General features: G+C 32.0%; 1 protein-coding gene across 2 annotated transcripts in view; it reads right to left on the reverse strand.

Annotated features, from left to right (window-relative positions):
* The window catches only part of LOC135193775 (trypsin-7-like), a 197,790-nt gene that overhangs the window by 85,732 nt on the left and 93,502 nt on the right, over positions 1-18,556 (reverse strand). The window contains exon 6 of one of the 2 annotated variants that reach the window (XM_064217685.1): positions 15,642-15,653. The exons of the other annotated variant lie outside the window; for it this stretch is intronic. The gene's annotated coding sequence lies outside the window, so the exon portion shown is untranslated. Of the gene's footprint in view, positions 1-15,641; positions 15,654-18,556 lie in introns of those variants that run through there. 2 annotated transcript variants of the gene reach the window in all.

The raw sequence follows: 18,556 nt of genomic DNA on the forward strand, positions 1-18,556 counted from the left end.
TTTAAGGCACCACTCCTACATGTGTTTATTAAAGTTATTTGCAAGTAATCACGCAACCGTCAGGCGTTTGTCTCCAAGCAGACGGACAACAAAATTGAGAACTTTTTCTTCAACACATACTGAGTGAAGCAGAATTTGAATTATAAATTATGAAATTTTAATTTTTTATTTTTAGAACCATGGATAACTTTATCGGTATTTTTACTGCCCCATTTTTGGGCACATTTTGAATAAACAAAAATGTCGCATAGAGTAAACACTAAATTTATTTTATTTTTCGAACACAGACATAGTTGAAGCCTCGACAAGTAGTGACAGAAATAGGTCGTAGTAATAAAGCCGTGGAATAGAAAAATTTTGTCAACTAGCGATAATGGCACTCATTGAAGCGTTGAATGACACATAGACGTCAACATTTTTCCTAATTATATTAAAATCAGCGATGGTTCCATTAAAATCTTCACTAGCTTAAATATACGTTTTTATCAAACAGTGCAAAATATAAGAAGAGTATCTAGTTTTAAACAGAGAACAGAGAACCTAAAAGAAGGTCGTAAGCCGATTTTTTTAATTATGGTATTGTTTTTCGAACAGATAATATTTCCAAATTTAAAATACACAATCGTTTAAACTTAATAAAAAAGTTACATTTTAAGAGATTGATATAAGCGTCGACTCTGTCAGCACCTAAAGAAAGTCTTCTCAATATGTAATAATCGAACCTTATCAAATATTTAGTAGTGCAAAAACCTTCATTAAAATTATAACACCTCGCCGTATTGCCTTCACTGGTGACAGGAGGGTTCATTTTTGCCCAGAGGGACGGAATTGCGATTCAATGGGGAAATGCTGCGAGCATTCTTGCCACCATTCCACGCGGTCATGATTTGTACAGTAACTATTTACAATTTGTATTTGTATATAGTTAAGGCCTCAATCACGCATATGTATAATATGGATGTGCATATTTATTAAAATCATATATAATATTCTTAATTTAAATTTTAACTCTATTTTTAAATTTTTAAATAAATTACACTACAGTTTGGTAGATTAGTAGATATATATTTCCGCCATTTTGCTCTTTAAGTCGTGACGTTAAGCTTTATTTCAAGAATCGTACGCATCATAAGCGATCTATTCAAACAGATTTTCAAATCTACCTTCATTTGATAATCCCCTTGAAACATTCAAACTTAGCACTAAGAATAAAATATTACATACTAAAAAGTATTTTTAGAAACTTTTTAATAAATGAAAAATATTTTCCCATCTTAAATCTATATATAACTAGGTATTTAATTTATCTATTAACCCAATGTCGGCCATCGTTAAGAAGGGGACCCTTTTCACCCAAACTCTTCAACACAAGGTATACTACTGGGAACCGTTAATCAAAATTAGAATTTAATTAACTCCTTTGTCAAGCTTTGGAAAAGATTAATGAAATATAAAGGAAGTATATTAAAACATCTTTAAAATTCTATGGTGTCCCGTTTTTATGTTCCCAAAAAAATCCAACAATTTTTTTCGGCCCAACTTGAGGCTTGAGCTTAGGACCTAGGAATCTGCGGCCTTGTAATATCTAGCCACTTGACTTAAGAGACGGTCAATTTATCAATATTGTATCAAACTTGTAATATATACTAATAAATAAGAAATTAACTCTGTCTGTCTGTCTGTCTGTACAACTGGACCAAATTTGATGAATTTGGTATGAAATAAGCTTGAACTGTAAGGAAGGATACAGTATACTTTTCATACCTAACACCAACCCCAAAAACGAAAGCGAAGCTACGGGCGACAACTAGTGTATTATATATGTACTTGATTGAAAAAAAAGGAGAAAATACGCTATTTCTTGCTTCATCTCAGTATAATTTACATTCAGATGGTAGCGTTATTCATTAAACCTTATAAAATGACAAATTCAAAGTATTCATAAGACCGTACTTGAATAAAGTATAATTGGTATTTGAACTATAGATATTTTCACTTACGAAAGAGCTCGTCTTTACGCTAAAGTATCGACGTATACAGCATCAGAAGTGTTTCTTAGTGTGCGTAAGATGACTAATGTAAGAACAAAAGAGGCTAAAATACAAATTTATAAGTATTTTTAATGCACATCGATAATTTAACTTAAACGCGCTTTCGTGAACGAACTGATATTATGAGTACGTCGACAGATATACAGTTTTACTATAATGTGTTCTGTACATAATACATACGTCTGTAATATTTTCGGTATCATACACGAAACAGCTCTTAGTTGTTTTCGTCTTCGAAGAACAAAGCACGTGCTCTCGTTCCAAAGACAGCGGTCGGAAGTTGGGCCTTTGTTTACAATCCAAAACTTTTCCGTAGCACTTGGAGAATGTTAACGCTTTAACTTGTTTTTGTCGGTGACGTTTCGAACAGGATATTTCTAACATCCTGTTCATATATGAGTTTTAATTACACCGTGTAGTAATTACAAGCAATTGTAAATTAACTCTTATATTGCCTTTGTTATCCGGTGGCTATCTTGGAAGGCTGTAGATTCCTAGGTCCTGACTAAACAACTTGTAATTGTCGCAATGCTGGGGTAATGCCTCCGTCTCCCTTTGAAAAATTTTTGAAGCTAATTCAACCACGTTGCTCCAATGCGAGTGGGTGTGAACACATGCAGCAGAATTTCATTGAAATTAGACAGGCGTTAGTCATAAGGTGTTAGACATCTTGCAATACAAGTTTTCTTCATACCAAAATTCGTATCAGTGGCTTGGCTCTGAAAGAACAACAGACAGACAGATAGAGATACTTTCGTGTTAATAAAATTAGTATAGATTATATGAATTTCAAGTATTCATTATTTACGATAAACAAATCGTATAACAGTATGTGTATAATAGATGCTTTCAGATTGAGATTTTAACTTATAACGTGTGTATCATAATGTAAAATTTAAAATATATGAATAAAAAAAAGCATAATATCTTAGTGTTTTAAATGTATCTGATGTGATGTGTGTGTTTGTAAATGTTGTTACCTTTTTACTGCGGGTACGGATTTGAAGAAAACAGTTTTGTTATATTCTATCTATTATAGGTTATATTATATCTATTTAATTGTAGAAACCAAAATTTATAAATCTTACAGTATCTTACATCTTAAGTTTAGTTACAGCTTTTGTACTATAGATAATTTAAAAAAAATGTGCCAGCTAGACTCAGCGTGGGTCACTTGGGATAAAAGGAATGTTTGAAAATTCAATGCATTATAATTTATCTTATTAAATATTAAAATGTAGGCGCCACTGACGATTCAAAGATTGTATGTTTATTTATTTAGTACAGCGTTCGCCAGGCCGGTGTAACTAAGTTTGTATAAAAAATTAAAGTGGGTACCCACTTCACCAAAATCACCAAATTTCCAGCTACACGTGGATATTGTTTATATCTAAGGGAACAGGCATGTCATCCTCACTCAACCAGGAAGTAAGGATGTAAGCAGTAATTTACCTTTTGGAGGTTCAAAGTCCTGCTTGCTTTAAATGACGATTTCAACTCCGGAGAATCATTCCAATGGGTCAAAAATCACTTTAAATCACAAATTAAACATGACTACGACTTTCTAAATTGCAAACCAACGCATTTAAGCAAAAACAAGAATTAAAGACTTACAATTTTGAAGGTCGGTAGAAATATGTTGTATAAAGTTTTATCAAACTTCAATACTCCATTATAAATATATTCTGAAAAGATATATGCTGTTAAAACACTGAAGTAATAATCAATCACAAATTAAGAAACTCAACTATAAAGGTAACTCACCGATATATTCAATATATCGAATTTGAAGTTTGAATTCGGTGTTAAATCGAAGATGTAAAAATGCAAAAAGAACGAAATTGAAAGTTCTTGAAACTTTGAAAGGTGCGGGAGTGTGGCCAGCATCGCTACCAAAAATACCCTAAATCAAATAGGAATTATATCCATATTTAAATCAAGGAAATAATTATGGAATAATTATTTAATTTAATAAAAGCCAATTATAAGGCATTTCCATACAAATACTAACCTTTAAATTGGATGAAAGCTAATAAATTAATCTGAAACGATGCGAAATGACTTCTAGACAAATATAGCAAACGAATTAGATAATAACATCCAATTGTACTAATTATTTCACTGCACTGATAAAACAAATGTAATAAATTTTATTATTTAAATTCAAAGAAAATGCCAAAATGATGCATTGGGCTGGCAATACCGATATATGGGAAGTGGGAAATGGGTTAACGGCACGGATTTTAGCGAATTGACACTTTTGTGACGTTTTATATAATTTAAAAAAAAGGTTAAAATTATAAAAATATTTTTTAATGTAACAATGTTTTATAGTCTAAAGAATCTTGTGTATCACAAGACACAATATATTATTTCTTTCATGAGATATTCTTCGTTTATTCGTTTTTAATATAAAATTTAATATTATTAATTTGAGGAACGATATACGAGTCTGGCTCATGTCATATTAAAATATTAATATATTTTTAATATTTCAATTTATATGTAACGTATGAAAGATTATCATATTTGTAAGTTAGAAATATGACGATCGGGTTTCAAGCTTGTTCATGAATGAAAAACAGCTGAAATGCAGCGTTTTTGAAAAGGTCTCATCATTCTCCTAAGAGGGTGAAATTGGGAATAAATTTCATCCTATTCGATGTTAGATATTTAAAAATCGGTATTTATGCATCTTTTTAGAAATAAAAAATTGTGACAAGAATGATTGTTACAATGTTTTTGAAAACTTATAACCTCAAAGGATAAAATTGGGGATGAAAAACAGTATTTTAATTTCCGAAGGTAAAAATATGAAATTCGATGTTTATGAGTTCAAGTACTCAATTAAAATATCACCCAGATACGTTACGATATACAATTTATTTTAATTCTACATCCGTCCATAATGACAGACCCATTATAGACTGGCTGACCGACTACAACCTAGTCTAGCCTAGGAAACCAGAATTCCACCATGATAAATGACGTAGGATAACTTGCACCGAATACTAAGGAAAACGAAGAATCAGGAAGGCTAAAATTGTAATATTGAATTTTTGATCGTTAGGATCCCTCGATATAAAATCATGCAGCCACGTCATATTACCAAATTCGATAAAACGTGGAGATTAAAGATTGAAATTAAAAATATATTTGTATATAATGTATCGTGCTGATTAATGTTATACGAAAATGTAATATTGTCATAGTCGTACACTTTTTCTGTATCCACGGACATTAAAGACAAATATTTTAATTATTATTATTATTAATAATTATTAAATTTCTGAGCTATCTTCGTAACCGAAACTATCGGATATCCGAAATAAAAATCTGTCCGTAACCGAAACCGATAAAAAATATATTTATTATAATGTTGTTTTTGCATAGTGCTATACTTAAAGAGTTTTAAGTATGTTTAGCACTTGTTTATTTCTGTGATTATACCTAATACTAAGTAAAATAAAAAAAAAACAAAAGTTAAATAATTATCTTGTAATTTTTTCTTTAACAATTTCTAAATAATCTAATATCCGTTGTTGAAACTATCCGAAACAATCGAATAATCCGAAATCATTTCTTATCCGTAACCGTATCTAAAATCGGTAAAATATAATTCATATATCCGAATCGATAAGTTACATATCCACAACATCCCTAACTTAAAATGTCTATACTACGATGGTTGTTATTTAATAGAGCAATCGTTACTATTAAAGTAACAAATAGGTATAAATCTTGATTATATCGCATTCATGAACTTATCCAAGTTTATTCCGAGATCCATAATGTCTTTGTGTTCTCCGATACGTTCCAACAATAAATAGAATCTTATCGACAATAAACATCGCGTTTTGTAATTAACATAGCTAACTATTATTCGTCGAGCTTATAGAAAGAGAGACCTTCTAAAACTTATAAAAACCATTCGAATTATATTGTAACAAGCTCTAGATTTCGTGACAGATTTGTTTTATGTATAAAATTTTTATTGGATTTCGGTTATGATTTTCGAGTGAGTTATGTCACCTTGGTTGTATCACAAACTAACCAATTGTTTCACTATCAAACAGGGATGTAAGTGACGCGTACACTTAATCCTTTGACTCCTATTTAATAAATGGGACATAGCGCCTTAAATTAGTAATGTTGGCGGCACGTTGATGGTGCTTCATATTTCTTACAGTCTATGTGCAATGAACTTCTTACCAAAAGATGGTCTACTAATTGCACTCTCTTCGCGTGAGTCTGAGTCACGTGACCAGTTTTTTCTATATTCAAACATTGTAGGAAAAATTTAAGGAACTGCTAATAGAGGATAACATACATAAGTGATTATTGGGCTTCTTTTTTAAATTGGCAAATGTCTTCCAACCAAAGGATGAGTAGATTGACTCATTTTCAAGTAAACATAATTATTCGTATCGTTAAAACCGTTATCACATGTAATATAAAATACTAATACTATGATGAGCCGAGATGACCCAGTGGTTAGAACGCTTGCATCTTAACCGATGATTTCGGGTTCAAGCCCAGGCAAGCACCACTGAACTTTCATGTGCTTAATTTGTGTTTATAATTCATCTCGTGCTCGGCGGTGAAGGAAAACATCGTGAGGAAACCTGCATGTGTCTAATTTCAACGAAATACTGCCACATGTGTATTCCACCAACCCGTATTAGAGCAGCGTTGTGGAATATGCTCCATACCTTATCCTCGAAGGGAGAGGAGGTCTTAGCCCAGCAGTGGGAAATTTACAGACTGTTAATGTAAGAAAAATAATGTAAAAATACTATGATAAATGAATTTAAACGGAATTTGTAATTCAACCAGAAAATCCATTCATCAAGCGTTTTTAAAATATTCTGATGTAATTTATTCCATAACAAACGTGACTAATTTTCGCTTAAAATGAATTATGCTCAAATATATAGATTTAAGTCATTTTATTTGTAAATTTTATTCGTATGGACAGGAATGCTTACGAAATGGTTAAAATTATAATAATTTTAATGATATAATTCTATTATTATATTGTATAAATATATCTATGATTCATATTCAAACATTTTATTTATATCTTATAAAATATTTGTTTCTATTTATTTCTATGTATATATTGGCAAAAACAAGAACTTTTACTTGGTGGTAGGACTTTGTGCCCGTCTGGGTAGGTACCACCCACTCATCAGATATTCTACCGCCAAACAGCAGTACTCAGTACTGTTGTGTTCCGGTTTGAGGGGTGAGTGAGCCAGTGTAACTACAGGCAGAAGGGACGTAACATCTTAGTTCTCAAGGTTGGTGGCGCTTTGGTGATGTAAAGAATGGTTAATATTTCTTACAACGCCATTGTCTATGAGCGGTGGTGACCACTTACCATCAGGTGGCAGGTGGCACATTTGCTCGTCTGCCAACCGATATCATAAAAAAAACAAGAGCCTCCCCATTTGAGGAGGCTTATAACTTATTCTTACCTTAATTATTGATGTTCTTCTTCTACTTAATATATAACTTATTTCGATGCGCATTGACAACTGCTTCACAATATATATGATAATATACTGTATACATACTATTAATACTAGTAATAAAAACTAACTCGTAACGAGTGATTTCCGTTTGCATACGGCACAGTGAATGTATCTGGCTATATAATAAAATACCGGAAATATAACTAAGTTATAATGTAACAAAATTATGAAATATATTAAGACAAAGTAAATCAATATATCTTATTACTTTATAAGAATCTTTTCTGTATGAAGTCTTTTGGATTAAAAAAAAACAGTAAAAGATATTGATTGAACAATATACATACGTGGTATGTCTCGTATATAAAACATTTACCCAACACAACTTAACTTATGAGCCGCGATGGCCCAATGGTTAGAATGCGTACATCTTAACCGATGATTGCAGGTTGAAACCCAGATAGACAAACACCACTGAATTTTCATGTGCTTAATTTGTGTTTATAATTCATCTCGTGCTCGGCGGTGAAGGAAAACATCGTGAGAAAAACTGAATTTGTCTAATTTCAACGAAATTCTGCCAAATGTGTATTCCACCAACCCGTGAGGAAATTCTGCCATGTGTGTCCACCAACCCGCATTGGAGCAGCGTGGTGGAACATGCAAACCTTCTCCTCAAAGGAAGAGGAGGCCAGCAATGGGAAATTTACAGGCTGTTAATGTTATGTTATATAATGTAACTTAACTTATAACACCAAGTTCTCTACCCCGAAGTCGTCCTACATCCTTCCTTAGAGGTGTTGTAAAAAGTTATTTGATTCGTAAAGTAAATAATTGAATAGATTGAAACTATTATATAATTATAAAAACATCGCATAAACAACACACAATGCTAGCGAGAAATAAAGTATCCAACACACTAATGACCCGTGCCAACGAATCCACGAGTGTGTTGTAACGAATTCAATCGTTTGTCAACTGTGAGACAGCTAATTTGTCTGGCATGAGAACGCGTCTCCGATTCGGGATCCAATAAATCTGACGGCTATAGAGTACGGGGGAGCACGTGAAACGTAATGCCATCGGTGGATCATAAATTTGGTAGCGAGCGACCTTCGTCGTTGTTCCGAAATTCTATTGTAACTAGCTGGCATTTTTTCAAGTGAAAAATTTAGTGATTTTTTTAATAGTGCTTTGCTGTCTAAATTGCAAATAGACGGAAAGTTTTAAAGTAAAGTATTAGCCTGAAAATGTCACACTGCTGCATTCCACCACGCTCGAATTTGGATTGATGGATGCAAATATGCAGATTAATAAGTTTTCAGACTTTTTCACGATGTTTAACTTCACCACCGAGGACGAGATGAAGAGTTTTCCTTACCCAGGTTTGAACCTGCATATATTCGGTCTCTCTCTCCTGTGCATTTATTATTCCCATCAGATGGCGGTGTCTACCTTCCTGTCTCTTGCTTCCATTTCGCTCTATTTGACGTATCGTTTTCAGTAACATTGCAGGAACTGAGATCTTTTCTGACCACATCAGTCCAATTGGTTTTAGGTCGCCCTCTGGGTCTTGACCTGTAACATTAAGATTGGTCACCAAACTTCCTATGTACTCTGAAGATTTTCTTCTGATGTGCCCAAACCAGCGCAGCCTGCTTTCTTGGAGATTGTCGGCGATGTCACGTACGCCCAGGCTACCGGCACCGCTTACGTACTCGTTGCGAATGTTGTCACGTCTGGTCACTCCGCACATCACACATATTCGGTCATGAGTTCTAATTTATGTGCTCTCTTGGCTCAATTACATCAATATTTAAAAAAACTTACACAATTAACGTTATAGAATTACAAATACACTCGCATTTTCAATTTTCTCGTTGAAATATTAATCAAACTAAATTAAAAATAGTTTTCTATTATACTATACATTTAATATATTATATAATTTGTATTGGGAGTGGGAATGACATAGCTTAATGAGTTAGGATTGAACCTGTGGCAGTCATGTCAGTAGTTGACAGAGTTTGACATATACGGTTGAGCCATTTAAACATCACGATCCCTTAAAAGGCAACAAATTAAAAAATGTTACATAAACATTAAACACCCAATATTAACGAGAATTGTTTCAAAATATGATATTCACAAATACGTTTATATTTTTTTTAATAACTCAGGTCGAAATAATCATAAAGAAATCCATAGTGTATCGATAAATAATTTTAAATACAGTCAATAGTCAGTCGCATCATGGAGAGATTTAACGAAACGCCAATTTACTTTAAAGCTTACCAATCATGTCCATAAATAAATAACATCCCACGATTTTTCGTATAAATAAAAACGAATTGTATCATGTAAGAATTTAACTCAGAATATGAGCAGTTTTATATTTTTAAACTATACTATTGTGATAGTTTAGGAAACGCTATCGATATAACCGATATCCTCCACTCGGACCGACATTCCCAAGGGATATTAATCATCTTTACAAGAATATAATAGATTAAATTCGAAAATTCAAACTTTCTTATTGTAATATTAACATTAAGCCCTTAACAAACAAATTAAAAATAGTTACTGAACCAACCATGACCTTATTCGATGGCAAGAATGCTAGTAGTTTCACCGTTGAATCGCAATTCCGATCCCCTGGACAACAATTGAACCATCTCTCCTATCACCAGTGAAGGTGTTATATTTTTAAAGAAGGTATTTGCACTACTAATCCAAGATTCTCATATAAATAATACTTATACGACACGGAATTTGAACTGTAGACCACAGGTATTTGGACTTGAAGTTTGGTAGACAAACATAACCAATCAACAGCATATGGAACGTTAATAAGGTACGAGATAAAATGAATACAAGCATTGGCCGTATCATAGTAGAATATGCCGAATTATTTTATATCTATGAACTAACTGATACAATTTTAATAAGGAATTCTATGAGTTACAAGCATGTGCAGTGGGTACACTTAATTGGCAAATTCTATATTTTATAGCTTAATATTATATTGCTTTCGTTGGTATTTACAATCGTAAATAAAGCATAGTTAATTAAATGCGTTGTTTTTACATTATATATGGTTATTTATAATTCATATTACGAAATTGCAACCGTCAATGGTTCACGCCAAGCGATGGAGAAAAAAGACGCAGGTTTGATCCTAACCTCTTGGGCTATCGTCGTCCCTACTCAGCATTAGCTTTAAGCTTAATTGGAGGGGTGATTAATATAGTCATTCCTTACAGTGAGAAATTGCGAATTTTCTTTAGAATCATAATATATTTTATCATTACATTACATCCAGTATTTAATCGTCAATAGCGCAATCCGCAATGGTTACGGGCCGCCTAGCGATGTAAAATGTCGCAGGATCGATCCTGACCCATTGGGCTATTGTCGTACACACTCCTAACGCAAGTGATAAGCTTAAAAGGAGGGGTAAATAAGAATATTAGTAATGCCTTTATTAATTTGGGGCAATGCGATAATTATTTTAAAAAAAATGTATATATGTATCATAAAAATGTTGTATATATCTCTAAATAGTATGAAACAAATTTTCTGACTCTGTCTGTATCTCCGCTTACTCCTTCTAAGACACTTAACGGATTTTGATAAGCTTTTCACTAATAGATAACAACATAAACGGACTTGGTTTGTAAGTATAGCCATTTAGTACAGAATAGATGAACTATGACGGCGTTTTATCTAAATTCGGCTAAATCTTAGAAGATGTATCAAGATAATGTACGGGAAAATTGCCCTTTAGAGTCCGCAATAGCATCTATCTTCTAAGTATTCTCGTTATAAATATATTTATTTATTACGAATTAGTAACAAAACTGTAAGTTTTTTGTAATAGTAAAGCAATTTTCTCAAAATAATTATTAATCCTTTTTCAGATGAAAGTGTTATTTAGGTTAGATTTTTTTACAGTATATTATTAGAATGATTAAATAAAAAGATAAAACCCATTCCAAATTACGTGTTAAAAATCGTTAACTGCGAAAGGTGAGGTCGGATAACTGGCTGTAACCATAAACTTTTGACAATCCAATCTTTAAAAATTAATTATAAAATAAAATTAAAATAATTATATATTATTCAAATTTCTCATTTATGAAATAATTATATTTATTAATAAATGGCACGTGCGGATTCGGGACGGGTCATTACTATACATATAAATTTAAGCCAATATGACTCAGCGGCTAGAAGAACTGATATTGATCGAAGATCTTAGTATCGAACGCGGATATGAACTCGTTGAGTTTTGATTCATTTGTTTTTATACATAATCCCTTGCACGACATAATAGCCACCAACCCTTTCAGAAGCAGGGTGGTTTAATGAGCTCCGAGCCTTCTTTTGACCAGGGAGAAACTTTTACGTGTGGTTAACTTTCATTGAATAGTAAAGCTATGTTTTCCATTATACAAAAAGAACTAGAGGTGTTGTGGAATAACCGATTTGAACGGAGTTGCTTTTGCTATATATTAAGCATTAAATAACGAACAATGAAATAAATCAAACACGTTTAAGAATAATTAAATTATAAGAAATATAACTTTTATTAAAGTTGTTAATAAATAATCACACCATGCATGATTCCCGGCCGTTCCTTGAAACTACCGCTTGTTGCCTCCGTCACTGCTTTGTTTCGCAAGACCTCCCGAACATCGAGCTCTACCAAGAATTACCATACCGTGGGGACCATACAGTGCTTCACCGATTGCGTTATATCGTTCGGTTTTATTTAAGAGTAATTTAGATTACAGATCTTCACTTTCTGTTCTGACATCGAACAGACTGTCACGTATTAGAAATTAGAAATAATTAATTGTTACTTTTAATTACTTAATTAGACGTATAAGTTAAATACGTTCGGTTTCATTCTGCATCTTAAACGGCAGCCCTACGTAATTAAGTCCCGTGTGAATTAAAACAAAAACAATAAATAAATTCAAATAATGATGTATATAAAAGTATAAAATAGAAAGAAAGAGAGAGAAAAATAAGAGAAAGAGACGCAAAGGTCGTCTGGGAACAACTCCGCTGTAAGCCGCTTAAAAAAACATCTTTCGATATATATTTTTTTCTAAAACTTTTGCGAAAAAATCTTAGCGTTACTATACAAAGCTTAACGTTTTGCTCTTAACGGTGTAATACAAAAACGAATTGTGTCAATGTTGCTATTATTGGCAATAAAAGTATTTCGAAGTCTCCACACATTCAAGAATTACCTCCTAGATCGCTAACCGTGACCGGGACGCGTATCGCTTAGCAAACACTCGGCGGATACTCAATTTGTACCTACAGCCACCCTTTTACCAGCGGTTAGGGGCAGGCGAACAAAAATGTTATATGGTTCGCTCAAATGCCAGACATTATCAATAGATATTTTTGTACCGTAAGAAACTTTAATGATCGAAGTTGGTTATACTGACAATTAATGTTTCTTCATTTTTAGGACGAGATTGACCGAAATTCCTAACGTATATAATCTGGAAAGAAATATAAAAAGTGTAAATAATTTAATATCATAATCAAAATCATAATATTCTTTATTCAAGTAAGCATTTAAACCTCTGTTACCTAAAAACGCAACGACGTTATAACTTATTCATTTTGACCAAATCGATTTATATACCGAATAAATATTTTAATTTATATCGACATTTTACTTGTACAAATTATACAAACTATATAAAGAAGGATATCTACCTATTAATTCCAAATGTAGTAAAATTTCGTCCATAATTTTTTATAAGGTCACATTTCTAAAAATACGATATGAGTTTATGTATTTACACTGACTCAGTCTACAAACCGGAACAAACTAATACTAAGTATTACTGCTTCGCGGTAGAATATCTGATGTGTGACGGGCTCGCACGAAGCCCTACCGTCAAGCAAATGCTTAATTGGGTACGTTCTAAGGTTATCACCTGTTCAGAATATATATAATATTTACATATCTCTATTGTTAATATTAGTATTGAACTAAGTTATTAATGGGTTAAATAAATAAAAAGGATGTACAACATATATATTCTCTTAATATCTGTATAAACTCTATAAATGATGTTGTTTACCCGTTTAAAAGGAATGTATTCCACCCGAGGACGCAGATGGTACGGCAAATACAACGAGCAATCGATCGATAGCAATTGTCACAGTTCTGCCCTTACAAAGGACGGTAGATTTAAATATTTAATACAGTAAATTAAGTTTATTTCTATTTATATAAGTTGCAATGTTAGTTTGTTTAGGTCGAATATTTTAATCTCGATTAGAACCGCTTGCTACTGTACTAGCTACACGCACATGGGTACAATAAAGTTCTATATAGTTTTTAGATTAAAGAAAAAAACATTTAAATTTTTTTTTTTTTTTTTTCGGCGGCTATGTTTATATTTTCGGCATTTCTCTACTATAATAGGAATGTATTAAACAAATAAAGTTTCCTCTCGAATCAAGTTAAACGTCGACTTTATTTTGTATTATACTTTAATCACTTAAATTTGTAACATTTTGGTTAATATTTACTAAGACTACTTAGTATTTCTGTGTTCCGGTTTAAATGCCCTGTCACGAGCCACAAACCCTAGTAATATCATCCCATCATAACCAAGGAGATATAATCGCCACCCAGTATTGACGAGGCATTTGAATGCCTATAAATATGGGTACCATTTTTTTATTATTAAAATTGTTATAGCATTGTAAGACACACAATTATGTAATTTTTGACTTAGTGTATCATTATAAAAAATAACATAATCAGCCTGTAAATTTCCCACTGCTGGGCTAAGGCCTCCTCTCCCGTTCAGGAGAAGGTATGGAGCATATTCCACCACGCTGCTCCAATGCGGGTTGGTGGAATACACATGTGGCAGAATTTCGTTGAAATTAGACACATGCAGGTTTTCTCACGATGTTTTCCTTCACCGCCGAGCACGAGATGAATTATAAACACAAATTAAGCACATGAAAATTCAGTGGTGCCTGCCTGGGTTTGAACCCGAAATCATCGGTTAAGATGCACGCGTTCTAACCACTGGGCCATCTCGTCTTTTTTTTTTGTGTATCATTACATAGTATAAAACAAAGTCGCTTACCGCTGTCTGTCCCTGTGTATACTTAGAACTTTAAAATTACAGAACGAATTTTGATGCAGTTTTTTTTTCAATAGATAGATTAATTCAAGATTAATTCATAGGCATGTATATGTCTATATCTTAGTGATAATCCACAATATCCATTTTTTATCCTTTACTTTTTACGAGAAATAATGGCTTTTTTTCGAAGCGATTTTAAGCAATACGGCTTTAATCCTTATCTTGTAAATGAATATTTTCGAAGAGATTACATATTTAAAATGCAGGGACATAGCATATTGTATTGTATAATGACAAAAAAGCTGTGAATGTTGTAAGACATTCTGTAGTATATTTAGTATCAGCATTGCACCCGTGCGAAGCCAGGGCTGGTCGCTAGTGTTTTAATAAAATATTATTAATAACGGCTATTGTAATCAAGTTTTGATTGTCTAAGAAATAAGATAAAAGCTTTGAAAATTTTACCCTGAGGCTTCTATAGATATTATACTCATTGAGTAAGCAATTCATAATAAGATTATTACTATATAAATTTAATATAATACAAGTTATCTTATTGACCGGAAAATTAATATTCTAACATATATATTTATTTCATAATACTTACAGTATATTTAAGGTACAGAAATGAAATAGATTAAAAAAAAAACAAGAATTTAAAATAGTTAAAACAATTTACTAACAAATCAAAATAGTTCTAAATTCGAATTTATCTCAAAATAAATAAATCACCAAATCATACATATTGAAGTAAACTTACTCAGTTAAGTTTATAAGTTCCAATCAAAACAACGAACACTTTTAACGATGTACAAGTCGCACCAAATTCGACCTTACTGTCAGCGCCCAAAAAGAAAATTATTACACTTTCATTCATTTTCCCGCGCTTTTATGTTTTTTTTATTTTTTTAATTTATTCTAGCTCTAGTTATGTGGATAAATGAATCTCCTAAATGTATAATATAAATATACCTTCATACTTAAGGCTGACGTCGTCTAACAGATGTGTTGAAGAATAAATAAATAATGAAAATCCCTTGGTTACATATAATTTTTTTACATTTGTGTTTAAACAGACTGCTTCACAATTTATATTATTTATGAAATAAATCGACTAGTTATTGCTTGCTACAATTGATTGAATTATATGTAATGTAAATGTAATTGTCAATAATATTACCTAAGCGCATATTCGAAACGCTTGTTTGATCTGGAGATGCGTTACGTTAACTTGAAAAAAATAGTTAGTTTGTTTTTAGAAATGCTTGAATTGTCAACATCGATAACGATAATATAAAAGGGATTCCAATAATTTATTTTTATTGTTATTTTATTTTATTTAAAGAAAAATAAATACATTTAGAAAAGCACGATCAGCAGTGCAAAACAAAAGGTGTGCTCTTCGTAGTATTTATACTTGGATAAAGTATTTTTCAATTTTATTGAAAGTCTCATTTTTGGTGAAGATTTTTATCCGTGTGTACGGTCTGGGCCAATGGTTAATTTGTCAGAATGTTAACCTTCATATACCGGTTTCACTTTATTTTTCATCACCACCGAGCACGAGATAAATTATAAAAAATATGCAAATGATTATCGTGACCAGTTCTTTGGAAATATTATTTTAATTAAACTTTTAATGCGAAAAAAAAACGCCTAAATTTGACGTACATTTTTGTGTACGTTTTAAAAAAAATAAGCAACTGATATCACTATCATAATGAAGTCAATAGTTGAATTGTCATGAAGAAAAAAATATTTTTAATGAAATGGCGAATTTTGACAACGTATAAGTCAATATTTTATAATAGATTAGCTCCCATTATTTAATAGATCAGTGCTTAATTTATTCTCACGGCCAGGAACCTTCAAGGGTAAAGACAGATACACTCAACAAAATTTCATCACAATATAATGAATGACTTAGCAACAAATACGGGACAAACCTACAGACAATCGAAATAAAGATGAAGATTTTTAGCAATGATAACTTTTGAAAGAACTAAACGGACAACCAACCCGCGATCAAAATCATTCCCACAGAAGGTGACGTCAAACGTGTAGGACGTTAGATCTGCGAAATCCTTGTTAAATTTAGCAACACTGCCTCGACCACAGATAAATAAAAATATGTAACTGAGCGAATGATGCTATGACTATTACATTTAATATACATCAAATATAAATAAAGCATTTATATTCTCTTTAAAGGTATGTAGATAATAACTTATAAAACATATTGATGCAAAATATTAACTACTGGTTATCTTTCCAGCTCTTCTTAGTTTAAGAGCCTAGTTGTAAAAGAGAAAAAATAAAAATGGATTATTGAACCGAGTAAAGTTAGACGTATTAACTAATCAATATAACAACTACAATCATCAATTAATATTAATAAATTTAAAATTAAGTCAGTTAACTGTTAAAATTCAAGTTTTTATATGCAATTTAAATAATTATTACGTGTTTTGTATTCATTTAAAATATCACCGGTTCATTGAATATCCGGATAAATGTCTATAATTGGGATTATTCAAATTGTTACTTTAATCGCCGTATACGATCGAAACGACAGTGAATATTACTTTAAAATTTGCAAATGGCGTATAAATACGAGTAATTATATACCTCGTTAAAATATACGGAGTAGCGTTTAAGTGTATGGTATGATTCGGCAGCTGTTATTATGCTGGGGGTTGTTCGGTGAAATTTGAATGCCGGTTTTGTACGTTGTCCGCACTATAATAGGATTAACGAATTAAGGGATGAAAACTTTTGAGTTTTAAACTGCATTAATTAGCGACGTGAATATTTAATACTGATAATACGAGTTTCGTTTTTTACATTATATTAAAAACTATATTGTTTCACAGTTTCTATAGCCTAAAATAAAGACTGGAAAAATTAACTATTTTAACGTAGTAGTAAACTATATAATTATAAACAACAATTAATATAGAAGAACTCTTAAAACAAATCGCTGTAGTAGTTGTCTAATAGTTCTCTCGTTAATTGCATTATTTTAATTTAAGCATTTATTTACTCATTTATATACTTTGTTATTCAGAATAAAGTAAATATAGCCTAACATGGTTCTGCCGATGGATCAGACCTGACCTCTTTGATTGTGTCGGATTATCATCTCATCAGAAAATATATTTTCTTTAATAGGGAATGCACCTTTGTTCATGAACACACTACTAGTTTATATATACTATGAAGGTATTCAAGTCTCCTTTAAATTTAGTCGCTATGACGTTAGAAAATTACTACAACTTTTATGTGTTTTTATTTTCTATAAAATATCATCTCTGTCCGGTCGTGTTGGATTTCTTGTCCCATCGAATTGTGTGAGTGTTAGAATAGTGCACATGTTTTTGTACACATATTTGTGCACTATAATTTCTCCAGCGAATTGTCGACATGGCCTAAATTGTTCAGGAACAATATCATCAATTATTCTACGATTCGATCATCATACCTCCATAGCCCGGGTGTTTCTTATTCTCACATTCACATAAAGGGTAAAGCCTCCTCCCCTTTGAGAAAGGGGAAAAGGTCCGGAGCTTCATCACGCTGCTCCAATGCGGGTTACATATGTGGCTAAATTTCATTGAAATTAGACACATGCAGGTTTCCTCATGGTGTTTTCCTTCACCGCTGACAGAGCACGAAATGAATTATAAACACAAATTAAGCACATGGATATTCAGTGGTGCTTGCCTGGGCATACGTTTTTATTATTCTAAAAAATTCAAGTTATATATTATAAGCATCATCATTTTGTAAGATGAATACCAGTCTGAGTATTTATTTATTTAAACGTAACGCTAAAACCTCCATTAGTGAGTCAACCATTAGTGGCTTAATTACTTTTATCTTGTTTTGA

This window comes from Vanessa tameamea, chromosome 3 (assembly GCF_037043105.1).
Source record: "Vanessa tameamea isolate UH-Manoa-2023 chromosome 3, ilVanTame1 primary haplotype, whole genome shotgun sequence".
In the NCBI taxonomy this organism is placed as follows: Eukaryota; Metazoa; Arthropoda; class Insecta; order Lepidoptera; family Nymphalidae; genus Vanessa; species Vanessa tameamea.